At 37.1% G+C, this 13,146-nt stretch overlaps 1 pseudogene across 1 annotated transcript; it reads left to right on the forward strand.

Annotated features, from left to right (window-relative positions):
• The first annotated feature begins 10,637 nt into the window (after nucleotides 1-10,637).
• Nucleotides 10,638-12,938, forward strand: LOC149232518 (putative anthocyanidin reductase; annotated as a pseudogene). Its single transcript, XR_016247543.1, has 5 exons — nucleotides 10,638-10,945; nucleotides 11,307-11,476; nucleotides 11,969-12,169; nucleotides 12,269-12,631; nucleotides 12,728-12,938. The product of XR_016247543.1 is annotated as a putative anthocyanidin reductase (transcript).
• The last annotated feature ends 208 nt before the right edge of the window (nucleotides 12,939-13,146 follow it).

Consider the following 13,146-nt stretch of genomic DNA (forward strand, 5'->3'; position numbering starts at 1 on the left):
TACTGTACCTCTATCTTATAGAGATTCTGAACTCGAATCCCTATCTTCTTTACTTGACCCATGGCTATCTGTCGAAGGAACGCTTTCCTTTCGAAAAGATCACATCATAGCCTCTATCCTCAAGCATGGAAACAGATACCAAGTTCTTCGTCAGTCTAGGTACATGCATAACATTCTTCAAGGTGAGTGGAGTTGCATGCTCCCTCTGAAAAGTAATAGTTCCCACACTAGTAACACTATACTTACCGTCATCACCCATCTCGATATGCATCTTAAGATCTTTCTCCTCCAGTTCACTAAATAACCCTTTGTCGCCAGTAATGTGGAAAGAAGCTCCACTGTCTAAGTACCAGACACTTCCCATCATTGAAGACACAATGCATGCAATGAGGGAAAAGTCCAATTCGAATTGGGAGGCCAAGTCCTCACCCGCCACTCCTCCTGAGGACTTCTCCTTGGAATTCTTCAATGGAAAATTTGTAGCAAAGTGTCCCATCTTGTGACAATGAAAGCATGTAACTTTCGTCATGTCCTTCTTCTTACCTCTATGATAAGAATCTGATTTGGAATAGGAAATTTTACATTTCCCCTTCCTCGCCTTAATCGCTAAGGCACAATTCTCTTCATCATTAGTCTTTGATGAAGAGCCATCCCTGATGTTCCTCCTGATCTCATCCTGCATCAAATCCGACCATAGTCGTTCCCAATTTGGCACCTTCTCCCGACCATTGACAAAGTCCTGATAACTATGCCAACTCTTTGGGAGTCCAAGAAGAGCAAGGCTCACCATATCCTCCTCGACAACCGTGATTCCAACACTTCCAAGTTCATCCCGACATTGAGTGAACTTGGTCAAATACTTTGGAATCATCTCGCCTTTTTCCATTTTGATTTTATGAAGTTTGTCCTTCAGTGCAAACTTCCTTTGATCACTGCTATTATGATACAAGTCCTTTAATGTTTTTCACATAGCATGCAGGGTTTCCATTCCATGGAGATTCGAGACAATATGATCTCGAACTCCCTCAAGGATTATTTGCCCTTGCCTTTGCCACACACTTCTTCCACTCGACCAAGTTCTGTGCATCAGTGGATGTTGGCTTAGGAATTGCTTGTTTAACAAATTCCTTCAAACCATTGTCCTCTAGGACAACCTCCATCTTGTCCCTCCAGGATATGAAATTTGAGCTTCCTTCCATGGCATACTCAAGCCTCAACCCATGGAATGCCATCTGCCAATCCTGAAGTATGTATTGCAAATTCGAATTTCACCTGTAACCTAGAAACTCAAAACTTCAAAATCTCCTCTAGTATATTATTCTCAGCTCTGATATCTTGTAGAAAGTCCTGTAGATTCACAAGATAATGCAATTTGCTAAAGCAAGAGACAAGAATATACTTCTACTCTTTTCAGCGGAAGCCCATAAACATCGAGCAAATAATAATCAATAGAGGAAGAGAATCAAAGGAACATAACACAATAAATATCCAAGGAAAGCCACAACTCAAAACCACACTATCTGTTTTGTATTAATCCGGAAAATCAAGATGAAATTACAATGTTTGTTCTCTCTAGAACAATCCCAACACTCAACAAATTCAATCTCCAACTCATAAGCAAGCTCAAGGCCAAATCTTAGCCAATTCACAAGCTCTCCAAGTCTGTATTCCAATGCGTGATTCCTATGGAGGATAGCTTGTATTTAAAGGGAAATAAAGCCTCTAAAAACTGTGCAATCCCTTAAGGACCAGTTCCTGAATGCATGCACTATCAGTGCAACTCAAAAAAATCTAAAACAAATAGCACACTGTCCCTGCACTCTAGTCTCAACTGGGTCTTTCTCAGAATCGACATGCATGAGTTTCTGATGAGTAAATATTCAGTTAACTAGAGTAGCACTGGTGGAGTTCATTAGTGACACCATTGACTGTTAACTCACTATTAGTTCTCTCAATCAATTTGAGAACTAATTTAACTGAATTGACTCATGAAACCGAGTCTTCTATTTTGCAACTCACAATTAACTCACACTGGACTCCTACAAAGTAGGGAGAACATACACATGACAACATAAAGGCTTCCAACTTGAATTTCCTAAGTTAAGTAAGTTTAATAAACTTAATGAACTAATTTTAAGTTGCTATGAGAATAGAATTCGAATTTAATTCACAGTTTAATTCAAGGACAAATTAAACTGGAATTTCTTGTTGCCATTTCTCAACAAGTTCCATAGATATACAATAGTAATGATTGTCTGGACCTACGAGGTGTGCTCATATGGATATGTGATTATAGGCTCCTATAGGTTTTTATCTTTTTTGGTGTTGGAAACAGTTTTTAGCTTCTCTTATGAAGATCTCACCAAAATTTAGAAACTATTGATTTTTCCTCACTATGAATGGCTATTGAGAAACGACTGTTCTTAGATTGTGGATGATGTATTTGTTTAGTTTTTGATGTCGATGGGTAGACATATGCCGATCTCTTATGCACGATACTTATGTATTGGTTTACTCTTATTAATATATACCAGTGGTTTTTTCTTTTGAAAAACTTGTGTTACAATTTGATTCTCAATTGCATATATTTTGGCAACAAGATTACTTGCCACTAGTGATGTTTTTATTTATATCACTAGTGTTATAATTTGATTCTTAATTGCATGTATTTTGGCAGCAAAATTACTTACCATCTGAAAGATGATGGTTCCAATAATATTCATCACATGATAATAAACCGATATGATATTTATCGATATAAACAATATTAATAAAAAAATTATTTAGTAAATTATTACACCATTAACAGTAAAACACCCTTCCTTTTCGCTTAATCTTATATTTACTCACTTATATGCTTTGTTGTTATGTTTTTGAAGTATATGATAATATCATATATCAAAGAATAATTCCATTTATCTACTTCAATTCAAGGTTAGAATAAGAACATTTCTGAATTTAGATTTCTGTGATCCATATTATGATTGTTGAGATAACTTTAGGTAAAAATCATATAAGAAATTTTTTGTCGACACGTTTCGAACCATCTAATGTGATTAATCATCCAAACAAGATAAACCACACTAGATGATTCAAAATGAGTCCACAAATTTTTTTATATATAATTTTACCAAAAAAATATCTTAACAATAAAAAATTATCAAATTTTTTAATTATATAATTAATAATGCCACTCTTTTTAATCATATGATTGATAAATATGTTGGAGTGTCCAATCATCTTAATTAAACACATACTTATATCTTAATTAAACACATACTTATATCTTCGAGCTTTGCCTTTTTTTTCCCGATGGCTTTATGGAAAACAGGATGCCCCCCTAGAATGATCTTTTTTGCATGGCTGGTATTCAACAACAGAAATCTGACATGGGATAACCTGAGGAAGAGAAATTGGCATGGACCTAGCAGGTGTTCGATGTGCGAGTCAGAAGAGGAGACTAATCTTCACATGTTTTTTCATTGCAACTCCACTCAGGAAATCTGGTATGAGCTTGCCATTTTATTTGATTTTCCTCTTAATGTCTTTGTCTCTGTTCATGCAGCCTTTCAATGGTGGAGTTCTCAATGCGAGTCAAGGCGCCCCATTCTTATCATCATGATCTGGTGTGCTTGGAGGTGGCGGAACCATAAAATCTTCAGAGATTCTAAGGCTCCATATAAGTCCATTCTGCACTGTATCAGCTCTTTTTTTGACTCTGTTTCAAGCAACAGGCCTAATTCTTCGGGCTAAGCCTGTCTTTGCTCTGTTCTTATGATCATAATGATAAGCATATGTACCCATGAGTTCTGTCCCTTTTCATCTAGATTCATCTGTTTCTTTTATCTCTACAGTCTTCCTATAATGCTGTGCTATATGTCATCCATCTTATTATGATTCTTCTCAAAGATGTCTTGTTTTGGAGCTGCACAAGTCATCTTTTTGTATCCAATCATGGTTTTTTATATTGACTTAATATAATCTATGATGCTTTTTCTTCTGAAAAAAAACAAAATACTCATGTTCTATTATGTGAAGCAATACCTAATCTCTAGACAAAACAAGTTTCATTTGTTCCTTTTGGTGAATGATAAGTGATGGCAGCTTTTTTATTTAATTTTATAAAAGTTTAATCATCGGGAAAGCAAGAGGACGAAACCAATTATTCAGTTTTTCACACATTAAAGGAACAATTCTTTGCTGGGGTGGAAAAATATTCGTTACTCTCAAACAAGAAAAGCATTTATACTTTGGAAATTTTTGCATTTATACTTTAGAAAAATGAAATTAAAAAAAGAATTGACCTATACATCACCTAAACGAGAAATGAATTAAATTCTTCCATTTAAGTTTAGGTGTGGGGAGAGTAATAAATAAATTTTCATAAATGAAATAGACTTTCTTTTTACAAGTATTTGGTAAAATAATTTTTTTTAAATGTAATTTTCTTTTTTATTTAAAATGTATAAATAGATTTGATATCTGAAAAACTCCATGCATTTAATTCTGTAAATTAAATGATTTAAATTTAAGTTTTTAAAAATGTCTCTTGGATTTTGATTAAAATTAACAAATTAATCAGAAAATTAAAATTAACAAATAAACTAGAAAATATGTCGTGAAATTATTTAAATTCAAGTTTTTAAAAATGTCTCTTGGAATTAATCAGAAAATTTTGATTAAAATTAACAAATAAACTAGAAAATATGTCATGAAAAATGTCACTTCGTCTATATTTATAGACTACGCCTATATATATGTTTGAATATATAAACATAAAGTATTTTATATAAATAAATAATTATATAATTATTATTCAAATAATTTTAAATTATAATAATTTTTATCCATTCAAATTATAATAATTGATAATAAATAAATTAATATTTATAATTATTATTCAATATAAAATTTATAAGTATTTTTAATATAAAATAAATTTAATAATTAAAGATATATGTTTTAAACATATTTAAATTTGGTTTACACGGTTTTGGATAGATCGTGATTAGGTGTTTTGTTAAGATATTTTTTGATGTGAAGTTATTAGTTCAATTCCCCGCCTCAATGAGAGTGATATATTGGACATGTTGAAGATGTAATCCTACCAAACTTATAAAAAAACCATATTTAAATTTGAAAAAAATATATATAATGAATTTGTTATATAACAATTTGTATATAATAAATCAAAATTTTTAAACAAATTGTAAAATAATTTAATACAATGAAGATTTGCACAGTTATTTTTATGTATAAAACTATGTATAAGATTTTCCAAACATATAATATAAACATGTTTAATTTTCCAAAAAAATAATAATCTTTTTTTATTTAAAAAACATAATCCAAGAGACTTATTTATGCACATATAAACATGTTTAATTGTCCCAAAAAAAAAAAAATAATAAACATTTTTTATTTAAAAAACATGTAAAAAGAATTCTACTAACAAAAGTCTGACTATTTCACCGACCAATCAAACACCAAATAATACAACTTTATTCTTAAAATATTTTTTAAAGACCAAACGAGCATGACTTCAATCTCTAAAATATTTGTGTGTTTCTGTAGCTACAATTGTTTGTAACAGATGTCGGATTTGAAAGGCATTTGTATACAATAAGGCATTTGTATACAATTAGCCGTTAGCTTGATAGCTGTTGGAGTCTCTGCACGCTCTATTTATTCAAGCTTTGCCAGTTTGGTTCTTCAACTTGTCCTGACGATGAACCACACTGGTTGGTTCGAAACGCGTCGACAAAAGTTTGATTATGTGATTTTGCCGAAGATTTTCTAAACAATGTTATGGATCACAGAAGTCTAAATTCTTTAATGATCAGATCTCTTACAGAAAAAAAAGGCGGTACTAGAAAACTAGGCAGAGACTCCATTGCCTTCTATAACTTCATGAATAACATGGGGCTAGTAGACATTGAAACAGTAAATGGAACTTTTACTTGGAATAATAAGAGGGGAGGGGCTTCTCAAGTCGCCTCTAAACTAGATAGATTCATAATATCAGAGGACCTCCTTCTCATAGGCCTTGATATGTCAACTTTAATCCTTCCCTTCGGAGGCTCGGACCACTGGCTTGTCCAGCTTGAAGCTACTTTTATGGGTACTCCGAGGAATAAACCTTTTAGGTTTGAAAATGTCTGGTTCTCTCACCCTGACTTCAATAGCAATATTGAGAAATGGTGGATGGAAGATATGCCCATTCAAGGCACTAAAATGTGCATGTTGCAGCAGAGACTTAAACAGATCAAATCTAGGCTTAAAGATTGGAACAAAAAAGAGTTTGGTAATATTTTTAAAGCCAAAAGAGAAGTTGAGCAGAAACTCTAGGAGATTAATTAGATCATCATCTTAGAAGGTTTTACTGAGGAACGGAAAATTCAGGCTGACTCTCTCCTAAATGAACGGGAAGATCGATGCATGCAAGTGGAGATTTTATGGAGATAGAAATCGAGGGTGCAGTGGATTAGAGAAGGAGAAAGAAACATGAAGTTTTTTCATAGATCAACCTTGGAGCACAGATCTCATAACAGAATTTCAAAACTTAAAGATTCTTAAGTGAAAGAGCTTGTCTCTCACAAATAAATGGAATCTATCCTAGTTCAACACTTCCTTAGCATAGCAAATGAGCCTCTCGTCGACAGATCTCGGTTCATTAACAAATTCAAAAAGTTCACTCCTAAGCTTGTAACCAGGGAAGACAACCACAATCTTAACAAGCCAATGTCTGAAGAGGAGGTTAGTGAAGTTACCAATGAGATGCAAAATGGGAAAGCACCTGACCCTCATGGTTTCCATGTGGACTTATTCAAAGCTTGTTGGAAAACATTCAAACAAGATATCCTTGATGTCGTGGAAGACTCTAGAAGATCCAAAATTGTTTTGAAAGCTCTTAATGCCTCTTTCATAGCTTTGATTTCGAAGCAAGAAAAAGCTATGACACCGGACAGATTCAGACCCACAGCCTTATGTAATGTGGTGTACAAAATTATTTCCAAAGCTAGCAAACTCAAGCCTCTTCTTCCTGCTCTCGTCTCAGAGGAGCAAACTGGATTTGTGGAAGGAAGACAGGTTCTCAACAACATCATACAAGCTCACGAGGTGGTACACACTCTTAAGAGCAATAAGCAAGTTGGTATGATCATGCAGCTTGACCTAGCGAAAGCTTATGATAAGCTAAGCTGGTCTTACTTCAGGGCAGTGCTAAGAGCTTACAGCTTCGACCACAACTAGATAAGATGGGTTATGGCCCTTGTATCCACGACCAACTTCTCCATTCTGCTTAATGACTCTCCCTCTAGAACCTTTATGCCTTCTAGGGGTCTCAGACAAGGGGATTCGTTCTCCCCCTTCCTCTTTGTTCTCATGATGGAAGGGCTAGGCAGAGCGATCAAAATGGCAAATGTTGAAGGAAGAATCCAGGGTCTGAAACTTACCCCAGATGGTGCTGCTTCTACTCATCAACAATTTGTTGATGACACAATGTTGCAAGGCAATCCTATGGTCAAGGAAGCCAGAGCTTTCAAACAAATCTTGAATGAATTTGCATTGGCCCCTAGTACGGAGGTAAGCCATGACAAATCAAAGGTGATCTTTTTTAACACTGACACTGCTATTCAGAGGAACCTCACCAGAATTCTTGGGTTTCAAAGGGATCAGTTACCTTCCAAGTACCTTGGAATGCCTCTTATTGACAAACCTCTAAGTAAGGGAGTGTGGGAGCCGGTAACTAATAAACTTCAGGACAAAGTCAGGAAATGGACCTGCAGGTCTTTGAATTTGGCAGGGCATCTTGTGCTTACAAAGGTTGTCCTGCAGGCTATACCCATTTTCATGTTTTTAGTTCTTCCTGCTCCTAAAGGAGTTATGTAACAAATCAGGAGTATTCAACGAGATTTTCTTTGGGGCAAAGGGGAAGAGAAAAATAAGTGGGCTTTGGTAGCTTGGGACAAGATCTACAAACCTAAAGCCCATGGTGGTTTGGGGCTTCATGACCCTGAAATTCTCAGCAGATTTTCGGGAGCCAAACTTTGGTGGAGGTGGCTCAAGGAATCGTCCACCCCTTGGGCCAAGCTTTGGAAGCAAAAATATGAAAATAATTGGTAGGAGAGGGATCATATCCGAATGTTAGGGCTCATCAAGGGCTCCCACATTTGGAATCTTGCTTGGGAGAATAGAGCCATTATCGAGCAGCATAGTTTCTGGGAGATCCGAGCTAGGAACCTTGCATGGTTTTGGGAGGATAACTAGCAGCAGGAACCAAATTTGTTTAGAGAAGAACTAACCGCTCTCAAAAATGACACTGACAACAAATTTTTACTTATGGTAAGTGACTTCTGGGATCAGGTAAGGGACAATGAAAAATGGAGAATGTAGAAGGATCTTCGTTATAGTGAAGTGAGTCCTTTGAAGGCCAAGGCGGATTCTCTTGCTCTTGACTTGGAGCAGAGGAAGATTTTGATGTCATCCTCGTCTGACCAACTAAGATGGGGTCGAAACACCGAAGGCACCTTTAACCTCAAAGAAGCTAAATGCATGGACCTAGGTTTTGATTATCCAAGCCCTAATCAGGTTTGGAATGACCTTTGGCAGAACTCGAAATGGATGAAAATCAAGTTGTTTATGTGGTTGGTTCACCAAAAGAAAATTCTCACATGGGAGAATCTTCTGAAAAGGGAATTTGTTGGCCCATCCAAATGCCATCTATGTGGCTTATAGGAGGAGACGATGGAAGATTTACTGAACCTCTGCCCCTTCACCTCTACATTGTGGGATTGGGCGGCCTCAGTGTTTAGGCAGACTGATAGGGACAGACTCAACATCACCAACATTTTGAAGAATTGGAGGAAATACTTCTCAAGTAGTGAAATCATTAACAAGGCTTGGACTCTAGTTCCAGGCTTTATTATCTGGGATGTCTCGAAAGAACGCAATGGAAGGATTTTAAAGAACAAAACAGGCTTGACCCAGAACATCATTGTCCAAATTTTATGACAACAAAGATATAGTAGGAGCCCTTATGTGGAAAATTCCTGAGGACCCTCCTTTGCCCCAAGATGCTTGCATATTGCTGCAGTTGGGTCTCCATTCTCTGGTTCCCCAAGGCACTGACAAGGGTGTGAGAAAAACAACTACTGGTAAAGATATCTGGCAGCCTCCTCCTCATGGTTTGTTGAAAATCAATATAGACGAGGCTTCTAAGGGCAACCAAGGGATGGATGGATTTGGAGGTGTCATTAGAGATGAGCAGGGGCACATAAAGGATATCTTTCACAGTCATTTGGTGACTGACACTAACAACATGGCGGAGCTCATGGCCTTAGAGCAGTGCCTGGAAATCCTAATGGAGTCAAATTTACACAATGCCATCATCCAAGTTGATTCTGAATTGGTTATTAATGCGGCCAAGAAAATGTGTAATGGAACGGCACCTGGAAAAGTGTTGAAACATTGGAGGCTATTGCAAGTATTTCAGTGTATTCATTCCCACTTGTGAACCATGAGAACTGCCAGCTTTGTTCATGTGCGAAGAAAAGCCAATATCTTAGTTGATCGTCTGGCGAATGAAATAGTGCTATGTAAGGAAAGCTATATTTAGTATGATTGGGATTTTATACCCTCTGGTAAACTGTGTGATGATTGTCAACGATAGGCAGCCAATGATATGGCGTACTTCCAGACCATGAATAATGAGCAGGAGGAAGACAAGCGGAAGTAGGAGAGAGTGGAAGTCCTTGAGCCTGGTTGAAGTGCTGTAGTAAATCCTAACTGTCGATCCCACAGTGAATGCTTAAGTCATAGCTAACTACGGGGGATGAGTATTTGGTAAACATCGTGCTAGTTGAAGGGCCACAGGCCATAGGTTTTGATGGCCTTTGTTAGCGAATGGCTATCGTGTTTGAAAATGGTCGGAGGTTAAGTCTACAAGTGGACTCGACGATTTATAGACCAATGGTTTATAATCTTTACCGGCTCCGTAAAGCGGGTAAGTGTTGCGCAAGTTTCCGATCCGATATCATTGAGGACCATCGGATGAAAAGGGTCTTGATCGAATGGATATCGAGTTTTAAAATGATCGGAGGTTAAATGTAAGAGCGGACTCGATGTTTTATAGACCAATGGCTTATAATCTTTATTGGCTCCATGAAGCGGGTAAGTGTCACGCAAGTTTCTGGTGCGATATCATTAAGGACCGTCGGATCATTTGAGTTCTTGATGGAAAGGATATCGGGTTTTAAACTGGTGGGAGGTTAAGTCTAAGAGTGGACTCGAAGTTTTATAGGCCAATGGTTTATAATTTCTTTCAGCCCTGTGAAGTCGGCAAGTGTCACGCAAGTTTCCAATGCGATACCTTTGAGGACCGTCCGATCAATTGGGTTCTTATCGAATGGCTATCGGGTTTTAAAATGATCGGAGATTTTGTGTGTAAAGTTTTAGGTTTTGTTGACCCTATTGTCTAAGGCTACCACATAATGTATATAAAATACCATATAATAGCTTAATGATTAATTTATTATTTTTGTTAATAATAATAATATCCAAAGGTAGCCCCCGCCCGCATCAAAGTGACATAGGTGTGGGTTTGTTTTTTTCAAGTCAACGAACACATATTGAAACCTGGTTTACTTTCGAGGTTAAAACCTCAGGAATGAATACTCACCTGTACCTCCTCCTCTTTATGTAGACGACCATATATCTCTCTCGCACTCACAGAGAAACGTATGGCCTCTATTTCTCATCCTTTGTCTCTCTAATTTCATTGGAGGAACCAACAATCTCCTCAAAATGGCCGCTGCAGCCATCAGAGGCGAAGAACGTCCACCAGCCATTGTCTGCGTGACGGGAGCGACAGGTTTCATTGCCTCCTGGTTGGTCAAGCGTCTACTCGAGAAGGGCTACACTGTCCATGCTACAGTGCGCGATCCAGGTAATTTCAATCTCAGCCTCCTTTTATTCCAAAACTTGCCTCTTTTCATCTATTTAAGCACTGTAAAATTGGGAATCCATTTAAGCACTGTAAAATTGGGGAGCCATTGAATCATGCTGTAAAATTAAAAATAAAAATAAAAGGTAAAGCTATTAGAATGTGGCCATTAGAGATTATATAAGCTAGAGATTTCGCACATACAAATTTTGACTTATTTCTTCGTCATCACAAAACTGCTATAAACTGATTTATTTTTGCATTTGTTTAATATTGGGTAAAACTCCTCTGAACATTAATAATGAAACTTCGATCAAAATTTCTGGCCCCAAAATTATTTCATTACCAACTTAACTTATTTCATAGAACAAGGCAAAGGTGAAGCATCTCCTGGACATTTCAGAAGTTGGGGAGAAGCTCAGGCTCTTCAGAGCAGATCTAATCGAAGAAGGCAGTTTCGACGCTGCCATCAATGGCTGTGGTGCCGTTTTTCATGTGGCCAGTCCCGTCGCCTTCGCTCCCAAAGATCCCGAGGTAAGTATCTTCGCCCCTTCAATTCCCCCAACAACATGCTATTAACAGTTCTGCATTCCTGCACACGGTTAGAATGTCAAAACAGAATTATTTCTCATATTTCTGTTAAGATAAGTTAATTATTGAATGGAGAAGATTTGGTTAAATTTATAGTCAAGATGAGTTATAATCAAATATTTAGTGTATGGTTGTACGTCAAGTTATTATTTTTGTATAATAATAAAAAATCTGCAACTTGTATTATTGTATCTGGTTTATTTGTGTTATCTTATCCCTATCCTCCTCTCTTTCCCTAGCCCATTTTCACACTTTCAAAAAAAATCCTGACTATCTTATAAGGTTTTAAATGGTATTAGACTAGCAAATCACGTCAAATTCCATCTCTGCATAATGTTTTAAACTATATTTGACCAGCAAATCAAACTGTATTTGACGGGCAAATCTCTGTCATCGGTCATTCACATTTAGCAACGTGAAATTGCCGCTGTGTAGAACGATATGATCAAGCCAGTGGTTGAGGGAACGCTGAATGTTCTGAGGTCGTGCACGAAGGCCAGAACCGTAAAGCGCGTGGTTGTCACATCGTCTACGGTGACGGCTTGCATAAACGAGTCGGAGGACCAGAATCAGTACATTGACGAAAAAAGCTGGACAGATGTGGATTTCCTCCGAACCAAAAAACCCCCTAACTGGGTATAACGGTCATTATAAAGCGTTAGAAGATTTAGCAGTTGTTGCTGTGTTGCTGACAAAATAAAATGTGTGACAGTTGTTTATTGCTTGATTGTGTAGGCATATGGCGTTGCCAAGACGCTTGCAGAACAAGCAGCGCTGCAGTATGGAAAAGAAATGCGGCGCTGGATGTGGTGAGCATCAACCCTGTGATTGTGTCGGGATCTGCCATTACCCACATCGTCCCCTATACCGTTGAGATGACCCTTACCCACATCTGCCATTAGAAGTTTTGAAGAAGATACAGACGATATACGGCACTATTTCGTTGGTTCACATCGATGACGTATGCAGTGCTCATATTTTCTTGATGGAGAACCCCTCTGCAGAGGGCCGCTACATTTGCAGTGCCATCAATATATCTGTCCCACAGCTGGCAGACTACTTATCCAAACGCTATCCGCAGTACAATGTGACTACCCTGTGAGTATCATTATCAGTAGGGTATGGCATTTTTTATATTATTACGACTATGGATTTAAATATGATCACTAGTAATGAAATGAAATGCTTGTACAGGTTTGACGATGTGCCACCGATCCCAAAGGTATACATTTCGTCGAAGAAGCTGGTGGAGAGCGGTTTCTCCTTCAAATTTGGGATGGACGAGATCATGGATGATAGTGTTGAATACGTGAAGACGAAGGGATTGCTTCTTTAATTACTTCACTGTCACTCGTTTAACGAGTATCGGTGGGAAAGACATGGCAGACAGAATGTTCATTTCACTTCAATCCGTTGAAGCTGTTGAATATAAGGTTTCATCATTGAATAACCATTTAAAAGACGAAGTGGAAATTAATATGAATGTGAAATGAGTGAATTATCAATTGATGGTCAAATCAGGTAAATACAGGAAGTGGAAATTACTATAAACGTGAAATGAGTGAATTATTAATTGATTGTGGAAATTAATATGAATGTGAAATGAGTGAATT

The sequence above is a fragment of the Pinus tabuliformis genome, chromosome J (assembly GCF_031772625.1).
Source record: "Pinus tabuliformis cultivar Carrire ecotype Pingquan chromosome J, CPIR1, whole genome shotgun sequence".
Taxonomy (NCBI): Eukaryota; Viridiplantae; Streptophyta; class Pinopsida; order Pinales; family Pinaceae; genus Pinus; species Pinus tabuliformis.